Source organism: Scyliorhinus torazame, chromosome 18 (genome assembly GCF_047496885.1).
Source record: "Scyliorhinus torazame isolate Kashiwa2021f chromosome 18, sScyTor2.1, whole genome shotgun sequence".
NCBI classification, from domain to species: domain Eukaryota; kingdom Metazoa; phylum Chordata; class Chondrichthyes; order Carcharhiniformes; family Scyliorhinidae; genus Scyliorhinus; species Scyliorhinus torazame.
This window is the reverse complement of record NC_092724.1, coordinates 103,941,305-103,955,141: the sequence shown is the minus strand read 5'-3', so window position 1 is coordinate 103,955,141 and position 13,837 is coordinate 103,941,305. Positions and strand designations below refer to the sequence as shown.

The window sequence follows — 13,837 nt, the reverse complement described above, 5'->3', positions numbered from 1 at the left end:
AAGAAGATGCAGCTGTAGCACGCCAGGATGCTGAATTTTAAAATAGCATTAGTAAAGATTACTCCACTTTTTTAGCTACTCACTGCTGGTTTAATTCTACAGGATAGCCCTTGGAATCACCAACAGCTTAAAACTTTAGCAGGAATAATCTTGGGGTGACTTTAAAGCTGATCAACGTTTTGACTAATGATAAACTGACAAACATTTATGTGTGAAGCAGTATGATAGCTCGATGAATAACATGCTGTGCAAATCAAAGTTGGAATCATGTTGCATTGTTTTCTACATTTTTGAATGCACTTCAGGTTCCAGGAGATTTGCCAGTTTGGAAGTGCTTTGGGCATGTTCCATGTGTCCTTGCTTAAATGGACAGTGACTTCCATTGAGCATGAAGCGCTTTTTAATGAAATAACTTCAGATTGGAGTTTCTGCAGAAAATGTGAAAGCATTAAGCGTCACTTCAAGTGCACTGTAACAATGCTGTTAAGATTGTTCTTTAAGACCTTGGACAGGATTAACTTGCACATGCACTTTTGTATCTTTAAATTAATAGGTAGGAAATTGCAGACTCGTGAGTGCAGAAGCAAAAAGGCTTGTCATGTGTACAAGGAGTCAGAAGACTTACGGCACTTACTCCAACTGATTCTGCACATTTTTATGCACTAAACCCTTTCTAAACAGCTTTGTCTATATTGGCTAAACTATAGCTGGTTAACAATACAGCACAAACTATACTGTGAAAGTGAAGAAGATTGGCATACATGTAGTAGTGGCTTTTTGAGAAACTAATATCAATGTGTTTCTTACATCTTATTGAAATGCGCTCAACTATAATTTCACAAAATAAACAAGGACATTTATTTAACCCAGCTAATACACCAATTATCACCATGCTGTTTGATTAGAGTGCAATAAAATGCTGATTGACCGTAAAATTCTCTGTGGTATGTGTTGCAGGACATAATTAAACAAGGGATCGATGGCAATTGAATTAAAAATTAAGTCTAAAATTACAGATAGAGAGAAATTAATTTACATCTTTTTAGGCATCTTGTGTACATTTTAATATTATTGGTGTGGCCTTCGATTGTGGAACAATTTGACAGTTGTGAGGGAATAAGGGACAAGCAAGAAAGAATGCAATTTTTAAGAATTGTATGAAGGGTTGGTAAAATTGAAAATTATGCTTGACCAGATTTCCAACTTAATGTCTTTCTAATGTGTAGAAATGTTGCAAGGTGATTCGCATTACAAGGCAATTGGTAAGACCCCCTGAATTTGGATTGGAGGGTTTTACTTCTTTCCCTTGCAAGAGCCTTGCATTAACTATAGTGCAAGATATTAAAGACATATCTTTTTGCCAAAAAGTAAGATTTTGACACTATATATTTTCCCCAGCATAATTGAAATTACTGATAATATCTGAGAATGTGCAACTTGTCAACATGCATCAATAGATTTGAGTTAGTGATCCCTGTGAGGATTTGGGTTTCTTTTTCCAAAAAGCCACTGATTCCATAAAAGCTGGGTCCTAAGTACAGATCCCTGGGGAACAGCGCTTGAAACATCCCACAAGAATATTCTTGTTATCCTTACTCCCATATCTAACATCCCAACTCAACTCATGGTCTAATGTTACCTTCAATTCCAGTGTTTTTATTTTTTCTGCTAATCTTCAGTGCCTTTTCAAATCTTTCTAAATGCCTTCTAGAAATCCACATTGACAACCTGAATAGACCCTGAAAACCATGCAGTGACCTAAAATTTTTGCAACATTAATCAGACATTCTCCATCGTTCACAAATCAATCCTCATATTATCAAAGTGCTCAAGTCACAGTTAAGGTGAGCTGAACAGAGTGGCGCATAAAAGGCTGGAGTTGGTAGTAGAATTATGCAGGATTAAAATTAAGGCCCATAGGTTTTTGCTCAGTGATGATGCGGCAATGCTCGCTCCTGATCTTTGAGAAAACTGTGTTGAGAGATTTGGCCATCTCTGTAGAGCCAAACCGTGTCTGTCTCCAAGCAAAAGCAAAGTGCTAGAAAAAGCTCAGCAGGTCTGGCAGCATCTGTGGAGAAAGAAACCCACTTAATGTTTCAAGGCCAATATGACTGCCCTTTGGAGCCGATTGTCCTTTTTGACATGCAGTTGATTGTGCTATTCTTTTATGCACTGATTGTGATGTTCTTTTATGCGGATTCGCAGCATTGAGCTGCAGTACATCACCAAGCTGTCTGAGTCTGTGTTTTTCAAACTTTTTTCCCAGGACCCATTTTGCCAACCGACCAGGCCTTTGCCGCCCACGCCAACTGGGCCTTCACGACCCACGCCGGCCGGGCCTTCGCGACCCACGTCACGTCCGCTTACCTTTAATGAGAAAGGGGAGCCGGCTTAGTCTTCATGATTTCACTCTACTCCGGTTCACCGGAGGAGAGGGCAAATTGCATATCAGGTGTAGAGTTCAACCTGTTTCTTTGTGCCATCTTCATCTTCGTGAGAACGGAAAATCCAACCTCGCACATGTAGGTTGTCGTGAAGGGCAATAGCAACAAAATGGTGCTTTTACTCAGCACAGAATACAAAGAACTATACATCACAGGAACAGGCCCTTCGGCCCCCCAAGCCTATACCGGTCATGATACCACCTTTGGCCAAAAACCCTCAGCACTTCCTAGTGCCACTTCTGGAAGATTCTACTCCTGAATGCTGACAGCCTCATGGACTTCAGGCATGTTTTTAATGTGGTGTCATTGGTCAGGTACAACAGCTTAGCCTTTTCATTTGGAGTCAGCTATAAGTTGATAAATGACTCTGGCTCTCAACCTCCAAAATTAATTTTTCACCCACCACTTATCTATCAAAATCTGAAACTACTCTCATTTGCCAGTACTTCTCTGTATATAACACATATGACCTTTGCATCTTTATTTGCATTGGCATAATTGACAAACCATACCTCGAAATAATCTACATACTGCTTTGCTCCCAAGTTGACTTTCTTCCTTGTAGGCTGTTAACCAGAGACTTTGGAGCTCTGTGCAGAGCTAACACTAGCACTGCTCTGTCGTGCCATAGATTCTCCTGAGCAGCACTCTCCAGCAGATTGACGTGAGATCCTGGCCAGTAGGTACACTGCCTATTTGTGTCTGGTCACTACTTGTCCCCTTGCTGGCAACTAGAAAATGGAAGAAGCTCACCTCCGTGTTTTGCAGGGGGCAGGCAGTTGTACAGCACAGTGCAGCTTCTGGTGGAGCAATAAATGACATACACAACCTTCAGAATTTGTGTCAATCTGCACGTGAGTTAAATCTTGAAGTTGCATTCTGATTCAAAGGGGTAGTGACTGCAAATGGTGTCAAAAACCATGAAAATTTCAGGCCTTCGAGCAGTAATGGGCAACCTAGGCTAGTGAGTGGGCCGCGTGAATGACCCTCCCATCTCAGTGGCCAACAAAATTGAAATCATACTTGCTCACTAACCATGATCCCATGAATAAGGTTGAATACATTTAATACACGCCAAATATTTCAGAACGAGTTATAGAAAATGCTTAAGAATTCATATATTAGTATACCACAGGTAGAAATAAAACCACGCAGATGGAAATCAGCAGAATGTGGTAACTCTGTGCGTGGGCAACGATTAACAAAATGTCTTGTGGGTTCACACACAACCCAGATGGGCTGCAGGTTGGCCACCACTGCCTTAGTATTGAGAAAGATTAAGTGACTAGATAGAGCTGGGTGTTCACTTGAAAAAAGTATTAACAATTGCTTTTCTGTTTTTAAATTGTTCAATTTTTGACATCCTGTTTTTCTAAATTATTTAACTGGAAGATGACTTGACATTATTTGATTCTTCCTGATCGCTGTTCATGTCAGTCACAGTGAGCCTGACGTCTGCAGTTTGAGTTAAAATTATGTTTTCTCTTTCGAGCAAGCCGATGAACAATATATGGGATTTAGATATATTTTTTGTTCTAAACTTGTGAATTGCGCAAACAATTAGGTTTTGAGTGTTTTAAAGTTGCTTTTTCTTTAAAACATATTTGGTTCAGACATAAATCGGCAAACACATTAAGTATGCTAGGAAATCCAGGCTTACTGGGGAAAGAACTGTTTGTTATTTTAGTAATTCCAATTTTATCCAATTCTGTTGAATTAAGTGCCTATTCAGAAGCGGTATAATTATAACACTCGATTAAGACTTGCTGTTTCTAACTTTTAGTAGTGCCTTTTAAAATGGGCAGAACAAAATTACTAAGGGCATACGGGGGAAGGGGGGGGGGGGGGGGAGAGCTGGTAAATCAAAATAGGCTGAAGGTGAGTCATGAAGGAGACTTGATAACAAGCATTTGTTTGGGACAGTTTGGTCCAAAGATGCCGATGGTAGTTTGGGCCCTTTCCTCCTGTTATGTTAGCCTCTTCAAGGCTGCTGTTTGTCGCTCCTCTTTCTTCCTCAGACTCCCACCCTGCCAGAGCTGACATGCTGCTGCTGCTGTTCTCTCATTCCTGAGCTTCCCCAACTTGCCCTTCTCCTTCTCTGCATTGCTCCATCATCTTCCCTGCTGCCATAACCATTTCTGTTGTGCTTTTATACATTGGGCCTTTTATGGTGGCTGGAACTTCACTCGACAACACTGGTCCCTGAAACTGTCCCAGTGGAAGTTCCCTAACGGAGTCCTGACTGATTACAAGGATAATCCCAACTCTGATAAATCAGTATCCCAGTTAACATATCTTGGTCTAACACTTCTTTCATTGTGAAGCATCTGACTCCCCATGAACAATGAGCATAATTTTGTATATTTGTTATTTTAATAGCTATAATTTTGTACAATTCAGTTGAATTAAGTGTCTATTGAGAAGTGGTCTGATTATAACCCTTTAATGAGACTTGCTATTTCTAACTTTTAGTAGTGCCTTCTAAAATGGACAAAACAAAATTACTATGGACATGCAGGGGAGTGGGTGGGGAGGGGGGGGGGGGGGGGGCCGAGACACAGTGGACAGCAGAAGAGTACAATCACAGCCATCATTTATATTTGAAGGTCACCCAAAATGAAATAATGCTTGCATCACAAATGCTTTTCTACCAAGATTACATCAGCTTGGGTCAGCCTTCTTAATAAACTGATCCTCACTGATGTAATCTTGGGCGAAAGACAATTATTCCTTTTCAGCAATGTACCTGTTGAATGACTCACAATGGCTTTGATTTGTGAATATCAAAATTCTCGATACTTTCTCTTATCCTTGCAGCTTTTTTCTCCTTGAGCTTCATTAAATAACAACCTATGACCATGATTTGAATTATTGTCCATGGGACTCACCACCTGCTCTCTCAACCCTATTCTCACTAAACTGCTGACTTACCTGACTCTTTTTCCTGGCCCCCATGATGCTGATAATGCAAATAGTTCCCTCTCCTCTGGTCTCGCTCCCTTTTTCAAATGCACCATTCTCACTCCTCCTCACCCCCATATCAACCTTTGTCTGATTATGCATCTGAGAAAAGTCTTGGAGCATTTTATGACTGTAAATGCAAATTGTTGTTAAGTCTTGGCGTGGTATAGGCAAGTACATTCATCTAGTTTCTACTGCTCTGTAGCTGTTGGAGTAAAGTAACTTAAATTTGAACACTGGCAGTTCAGTTATTTTTTAAGAAAGAACCTTTTTGTTCAGAAAGCAGATAGTAAACGTTTTTGCAAATGTACAAAACAAAAAAAGAGTGGCTAAGGTAAATATTGGTCCTTTAGAGGATGAGAAGGGAGATTTAATAATGGGAGATGAGAAAATGGCTGAGGAATTGTACAGGTTTTTTGGGTTGGTCTTCACAGTGGAAGACAGATAACATGCCAGTGACTGGTGGAAATGAGGCTATGACAGGTGAGGATTGTCATCACTAAGGAGGTAGTGATGGGCAAGCTAATGGGGCTAAAGGTTGACAAGTCTTCTGGTCCTGATGGAATGCAGCCAGGGTACTAAAAGATGGCTAGCAAAATTGCAAATGCACTCGTGATAATTTACCAAAATTCACTAGATTCTGGGGTGGTCCCGGCGGATTGGAAATTAGCAAACGTGACATCACTGTTTAAAAAAAGAGGTAGGCAGAAAGCGGGTAATTATAGGCCAGTTAGCTTAACTTCGGTAGTAGGGAAGATGCTGGAATCTTATCATCAAGGAAGAAATAGCAAGACATCTGGATGGAATTGTCCCATTGGACAGACGCAGCATGGGTTCATAAAGGGCAGGTCGTGCCTAACTAATTCAGTGGAATTGTTTGAGGGCATTACCAGTGCGGTAGACAACGGGGAGCCAATGGATGTGATATATCTGGATTTCCAGAAAGCTTTTGACAAGGTGTCACAAAAGGGTGCTGCATAAGATAATGATGCATGGCATTAAGGGTAAAGCAGTAGCATGGATAGAGGATTGATTAATTAATAGAAAGCAAAGAGTGGGGATTAATGGCTGTTTCTCTGGTCGGCAATCAGTAGCTAGTGGTATCCCTCGGGGATCAATGTTGGGCCCGCAATTGTTCACAATTTACATAGATGATTTGGATTTGGGGACCAAGAGCAATATGTCCAAGTTTGCAGACGGCACTAAGATGAGTGGTAAAGCAAAAAGTGCAGAGGATACTGGAAGTCTGCAGAGGGATTTGGATAGCTTAAGTGAATGGGCTAGGGTCTGGCAGATGGAATACAATGTTGACAAATATGAGGTTATCCATTTTGGTAGGAATAACAGCAAAAGGGATTATTATTTAAATGATAAAATATTAAACCATGCTGCTGTGCAGAGGGACTTGGGTGTCCTAGTGCATGAGTCGCAAAATGTTAGAACATAAGAACTAGGAGCAGGAGTAGGCCATCTGGCCCCTCAAGCCTGCTCCGCCATTCATTGAGATCATGGCTGATCTTTTGTGGACTCAGCTCCACTTTCCGGCCCGAACACCATAACCCTTAATCCCTTTATTCTTCAAAAAACTATCTTTATCTTAAAAACATTTAATGAAGGAGCCACACTGGGCAAGGAATTCCATAGATTCACAACCCTTTGGGTGAAGAAGTTCCTCCTAAACTCAGTCCTAAATCTACTTCCCCTTATTTTGATGCTAGGCCCCCTAGTTCTGATTTCACCCGCCAGTGGAAACAACCTGCCCGCATCTATCCTATCTACTCCCTTCATAATTTTATATGTTTCTATAAGATCCCCCCATATCCTTCTAAATTCCAACGAGTACAGTCCCAGTCTACTCAACCTCTCCTCGTAATCCAATCCCTTCAGTTCTGTGATTAACCTAGTGAATCTCCTCTGCACACCCTCCAGCGCCAGTACGTCCTTTCTCAGGTAAGGAGACCAAAACGGAACACACTACTCCAGGTGTGGCCGCACTAACACCTTATACAATTGCTGCATAACCTCCCTAGTCTTAAACTCCACCCCTCTAGCAATGAAGGACAAAATTCCATTTGCCTTCTTAATCACCTGTTGCACCTGTAAACCAATTTTTTGCGACTCATGCACTAGCATACCCAGGTCTCTCTGCACAGCAGCATGTTTTAATATTTTATCATTTAAATAATAATCCCTTTTGCTGCTGTTCCTACCAAAATGGATAATCTCACATTTGTTAACATTGTATTCCATCTGCCAGACCCTAGCCCATTCACGTAACCTATCCAAATCCCTCTGCAGACTTCCAGTATCCTCTGGACTTTTTGCTTTACCACTCATCTTAGTGGTATCTGCAAACTTGGACACATTGCCCTTGGTCCCGAACTCCAAATCATCTATGTAAATTGTGAACAATTGTGGGCCCAACACTGATCCCTGAGGGACACCACTAGCTACTGATTGCCAACCAGAGAAACGCCCATTAATCCCCACTCTTTGCTTTCTATTAATTAACCAATCCTCTATCCATGTTACTACTTTACCCTTAATGCCATGCATCTTTATCTTATGCAGCAACCTTTTGTGTGGCACCTTGTCAAAGGCTTTCTGGAAATCCAGATATACCACATCCGTTGGCTCCCCGTTAACTACCGCACTGGTAATGTCCTCAAAAAATTCCACTAAATTAGTTAGGCACGACCTGCCCTTTATGAACCCATGCTGCGTCTGCCCAATGGGACAATTTCCATCCAGATGCCTCGCTATTTCTTCCTTGATGATAGATTCCAGCATCTTCCCTACTACCGAAGTTAAACTCACTGGCCTATAATTACCCGCTTTCTGCCTACCTCCTTTTTTAAACAGTGGTGTCACGTTTGCTAATTTCCAATCCGCCGGTACCACCCCAGAGTCTAGTGAATTTTGGTAAGTTATCACTAGTGCATTTGCAATTTCCCTTGCCATCTCTTTTAGCACTCTGGGATGCATTCCATCAGGGTCAGGAGACTTGTCTATCTTTAGCCCCATTAGCTTGCCCATCACTACCTCTTTAGTGATAACAATCATCTCAAGGTCCTCACCTGTCATAGCCTCATTCCTTTCAGTCATTGGCATGTTATTTGTGTCTTCCACTGTGAAGACCGACCCAAAAAACCTGTTCAGTTCCCCAGCCATTTCCTCATCTCCCATTATTAAATCCCCCTTCACATCCTCTAAAGGACCAATATTTACCTTAGCCACTCTTTTTTTGTTTTATATATTTGTGGAAACTTTTACTATCCTTTTATATTCTGAGCAAGTACTGTCAAGTTTACTATCTTACTCTTCTTTATAGCTTTTTAGTAGCTTTCTGTTGCCCCTTAAAGATTTCCCAGTCCTCTAGTCTCCCACTAAACTTTGCCGCTTTGTATGCTTTTTCCTTCAATTTGATACTCTCCCTTATTTCCTTCGATATCCACGGTTGATTTTCCCTCTTTCTACCGTCCTTTTTGTTGGTATAAACCTGTGCTGAGCACTGTGAAAAATCGCTTGGAAGGTTCTCCACTGTTCCTCAACTGTTTCACCATAAAGTCTTTGCTCCCTGTCTACTTAGCTAGTTCTTCTCTCATCCCATTGTAATCTCCTTTGATTAAGCACAAAACACTAGTGTTTGATTTTACCTTCTCACCCTCCATCTGTATTTTAAATTCCACCATATTGTGATCGCTCCTTCCGAGAGGATCCCTAACTATGAGATCATGAATCAATCCTGTCTCATTATACAGGACCAGATCTAGGACCGCTTGTTCCCTCGTAGGTTCCGTTACATACTGTTTATGGAAACTATCGCGGATACATTCTATAAACTCCTCCTCAAAGCTGCCTTGACCGACCTGGGTAAACCAATCGACATGTAGATTAAAATCCCCCATGATAACTGCTATACCATTTCTACATGCATCAGTTATTTCTTTGTTTATTGCCTGCCACACCATAATGTTACTATTTGGTGGCCTATGGACTACTCCTATCAGTGACTTTTACGCCTTACTATTCCTGATTACCACCCAAATGGATTCAACCTTATCCTCCATAGCACCGATGTCATCCCTTACTATTGCCCGGATGTCATCCTTAAATAATAGAGCTACACCACATCCCTTACCATCCACTCTGTCCTTCCAAATAGTTTGATACCCTCTGATATCTTACTCCCAGTCGTGACCATCCTTTAACCATGTTTCAGTAATGGCCACTAAATCATAGTCATTCACCATGATTTGCGCCATCAACTCATTTACCTTATTCCGAATACTACGAGCATTCAGGTAAAGTACACTTATGCTGGCTTTTATACCTGTTTTGAATCTTAACACCTCGATCAGTAACCTCTCCTAAGTTATATTTCCTCTTAACGTTTCTCCTAATTTTCCTTGTCGTTGAGCCCATATCTTCATGTAACAACCTGCCACGTCGCTTACCATTTATGTTTTTACTTCCTGTTTTATTCCTTTTAGTATTACTGGGCCTATTCACTGAGCTCCCCTCAGTCACTGTACCTTGTACTGTCACCCTTTTTGATTTCTGACTATGGCTTCTCTGCCTTACACCTTTCCCCCTTACTGCCTTTTGTTTCTGTCCCTGTTTTACTACCTTCCGACTTCCTGCATCAGTTCCCATTCCCCTGCCACATTTGTTTAAACCCTCTCCAACAGCTCTCGTAAACACCCCTCTTCCCCCCCCCCCCCCCCACCTAGGACATCGGCTCCAGTCCTGCCCAGGTGCAGACCGTCCGGTTTGGACTGGTCCCACCTCCCCCAGAACTGGTTCCAATGCCCCAGGCATTGGAATCCCTCCCTCTTGTACCATCTCTCGAGCCATGCTTTCATCCTATCTATTCTGACATTTCTACTCTGACTAGCTCGTGAGATAGGCACCCTCCCCGCGAGTTGGTAAGCAATCCTGCTTTGGTCTGCTCCTCATGCTCCCTGCGTGGTTATTACCAGTTGCGACAATATGAGGCCCTTAAGTGGGCATTAATTGCCTCCTGTCAGCAAACTCACCTCGGGGGAGAGCAGAAGATTCCACCTGTCGCAATAATGCTTTGGAGCACTGCAGATGTGATTGTAATTGGTTCAGATACGGGATTACTTAATAAACCATATCCTCATGTTAAATGTGCTGTCTTGGAACCAGTTCAACCCCAGAAACACGCCACTTGACTTATCCATATCTCCACACTTGCCCCAAAATGATAAGTAGATTTTTAAACCCATATTTTTTTTTAAATATTTTTTTTATTCTACATTTTCACATTTTCCTTCAAACCCCACCCACAAACAGTAAATGATAATAAATACAAAATCAATCCCCTTAACAATACCAATGATCCCATCCTCCCACCTGTCAATATATGCATCCAATAAACCAAACCCTCCCACGGTGGAAACAAAAAACAAAGGATAAAAAGAAAAAGGAGTCCAGGACCGCCCATTGTCACCATTGACCTACAGAGTCCACTCCCCCCTCCCCCCCCCCCCCCCCCCCCCCTACACTCAACGCCATCCAGCCTCTGAAAGAGTACCGTACATGAAACCCAAGAGTTGTACACCCCACCCCCCCCAAGTCTCCAGCTCCTCCCGTCCACTGCCTCTTGTAAAACTCCTCCTCCCAACCTCGGTTCCTTCCCCCCAACTTTCCACCCCGGCTAGACCACTCGGACCCTGTTCTGCCAGGCTCCGATGGCCGTAGCCCCTCCCCCCACCTCACTCCCGTTCAATGGCCGGCTTAAACCGGCCAGCGTGGAGGCCTCCGCCCGGGTCCCTTTCCCCCTTGCCCGGCCCTAGGAAAGCCCAGAGATCCCCTTTTAGCACACACACCCCGCATATCCACCTACACCCCAAAGAGCCCTCATTTCGAGTGAAAGTCCCATCCCTTCCCTTGTCCAAATATATACAACATTGGCTCCTTTAGCCCCTACACCCGCACACAGTGAAACAAAAAAGAAGAAAATACAGTCATGAGGTTACATCGGCATATGGCCATTTCTCCATTTGTCAGCTCTGCCACAGTCCTTCTGCCTTCGCAAACTCCTCCACTGCTTCCGCCGTTCCAAAATAAAAGTCCCTGAGCTTGTAAGTCACCCTCAGCTTCGCTGGATATACAATGCTGCACTGCACCTTGCTAATGTACAGTGCCCTCTTCACCCGGTTAAAGGCAGCCCGCCTCCTCGCCAGCTCCACCGTAAAGTCCTGGTATACACGTATACCAGCTCCAGCCCACTGCACCACCCGCTTCTGCTTGGCCCAGCTCAGGACCTTCTCCGTCACACTGTACCTACGGAAGCACAGAGTCACTGCCCTTGGCGGCTCACTCGCCTTTGGTACAGGCCTCCACGACCGATGAGCTCGATCCAATTCATACCGGGAGGGATCCTCCCCCTCCCCCAATAGTTTTGCCACCATCGCAGCAAAATACTCCGTTGGCTTCGGCCCTTCAACTCCTTCGGGCAGCCCCACAATCCTCAAATTCTGTCGCCTGGATCTGTTTTCCAGGTCTTCCATTTTTCCTCGCAGATCCTTGTTAATGTCCATCACCTTCTGCATCTCCTTCCCCATCGAGGCAAGTTGATCACCGTGCTGCAATAATGTCTCCTCCACTTCCTTCAGCGCCTCCCCTTGCTCTCGCACCTCCGCCACTGCGCTCTCCACCGCCGTCAACACCGGGGAAATCGCCTCCTCCACCTGCGCACTCAAAACCTCCCTCATCTCCTTCCTCACCGTCTCCATGCATTTTGCAAACTGCCTTTCGAATTCCGCAGCCATCACCGTAGTTATTTCTTCAGCCGTAAGCAATGCGGCCTCCCCTGGTGCTCCAGCCTCCATTTTCTTTACTGACCCCGCGGTGACCTTTCCACTCCCCGACGGACTTTCAGCCGCTTTTTTCACAGCCGTTATTTTGCTGGTCTTTGACATTCCCCTCCTCTGTGCTGTCTCCCGAATTTTACTGCCTTCGCTGGCCCTAGGACCGGGCATTAACCCCTGACAATGCCGTTCCCGAACGGGAGCCCTCCAACGCACGGCTGCCTCCCGCCCGCCATCACCGGAAGTCCCTTTAAACCCATATTTAATCGGTGAAAAACAAGTTTCCAAAATTGTGCCTCTTAAGCTGGATTGCTGTAAAGTTCTCTGCATTTACGTTAAAATAGTGTGTGGTCTACGTCCAAATTCCTTCACAGTAACGTAAGTAAATCTTCATTTATTATTAATGTCATATATTGCATAACTCTAAAAGTATTAAGCTTAATTAGGAATTCTCTCAGCTTGGGAAACCTTGTAGAACGTAATCTGAATGTCGACAGAAACATCTTTGTGTGAAATGGACCAAAAAAAATATCCAGATAGGTTTGTTAAACTGAAAGGCAGGAAACGACCACAAATACCAGTGTTAAAGACTCTTCCTACAAATCCTCTATTCTGAAATGGACACAATAGATAAAAATATTTTTGCATGGTGGCTCATATCATTAGATTGTCAGTCACAGAATATGGCCAGATGCAGGGGTAATTGGGCGATGTTAAAATTAGATGCGAAAGCCTCAGGGAAAAGGTTTGTTTGTACATTGAAGTCTCAGCTGTGCTTGCCAAGCATTATTTCCATTCACTAGCTTGTAAAGCTGGCATGTTTAGACTGTCAATTGTTGTTCAGAGCCAAAGATGAGCAAGTGGTCATGGCATGTGACTGCTGCACCAATTCACTATGATATTTATTGGAATGTTCCCATGAAGATGAAGATATCATTACCTTTTTAGCCCATCTTAGTACAATCTTCAGAAATACCGAATATTACAAAATAAAGTGGCAAAATCATGTTTTTAATCAGTTGCTAGAAGTATGCAGAAAGTCTGGGGAGAAAAGGGATTCATATTTCAGTTGTAGACGATTGAATGATTATAGCTGCAGTGCATTAGAATATTGGGTCTATATAATTCAATCAACTTGCTCCTTGATACCGTGAGCGTTTAAACATCCTAAAATTTGGAGTATGGCTCTGAAGGTGTAGGTTCTGATTAATTACTGGACTACCACTTCCAGATTCTCAGTCTATATGTGCATCAGACTATTTGGAAGCCACATCTGCTGCCTGAAAGGACCCTGCAAGAAATGAGTTGGCACTGGTACAGAGCACACAAAAATAGATACAATTTGGAAGCTTTTATAAATGTCACCAAGATGGCTGGTATGAGGACTGGAAGCATTCAATCTTATGCTGTGGAGTATGCTTTACTGATGTTGGGGTTGGTATCGGGAATTTTTTTTTTTTAAATATAAGGACCCAATTTTTTTTTCCAATTAAGGGGCAATTAAGTGTGGCCAATCCACCTAACCTGCACATCTTTGGGTTGTGGGGGTGAAACCCACGCAGACATGGGAAGAATGTGTAAATGCCACACGGA

The 13,837-nt window shown here is 43.0% G+C and overlaps 1 protein-coding gene across 2 annotated transcripts in view; it reads left to right on the top strand.

The window, feature by feature from the left end:
* The window catches only part of map2k4a (mitogen-activated protein kinase kinase 4a), a 259,462-nt gene that overhangs the window by 227,768 nt on the left and 17,857 nt on the right, over positions 1 to 13,837 (top strand). The gene's annotated exons all lie outside the window — the stretch shown is intronic.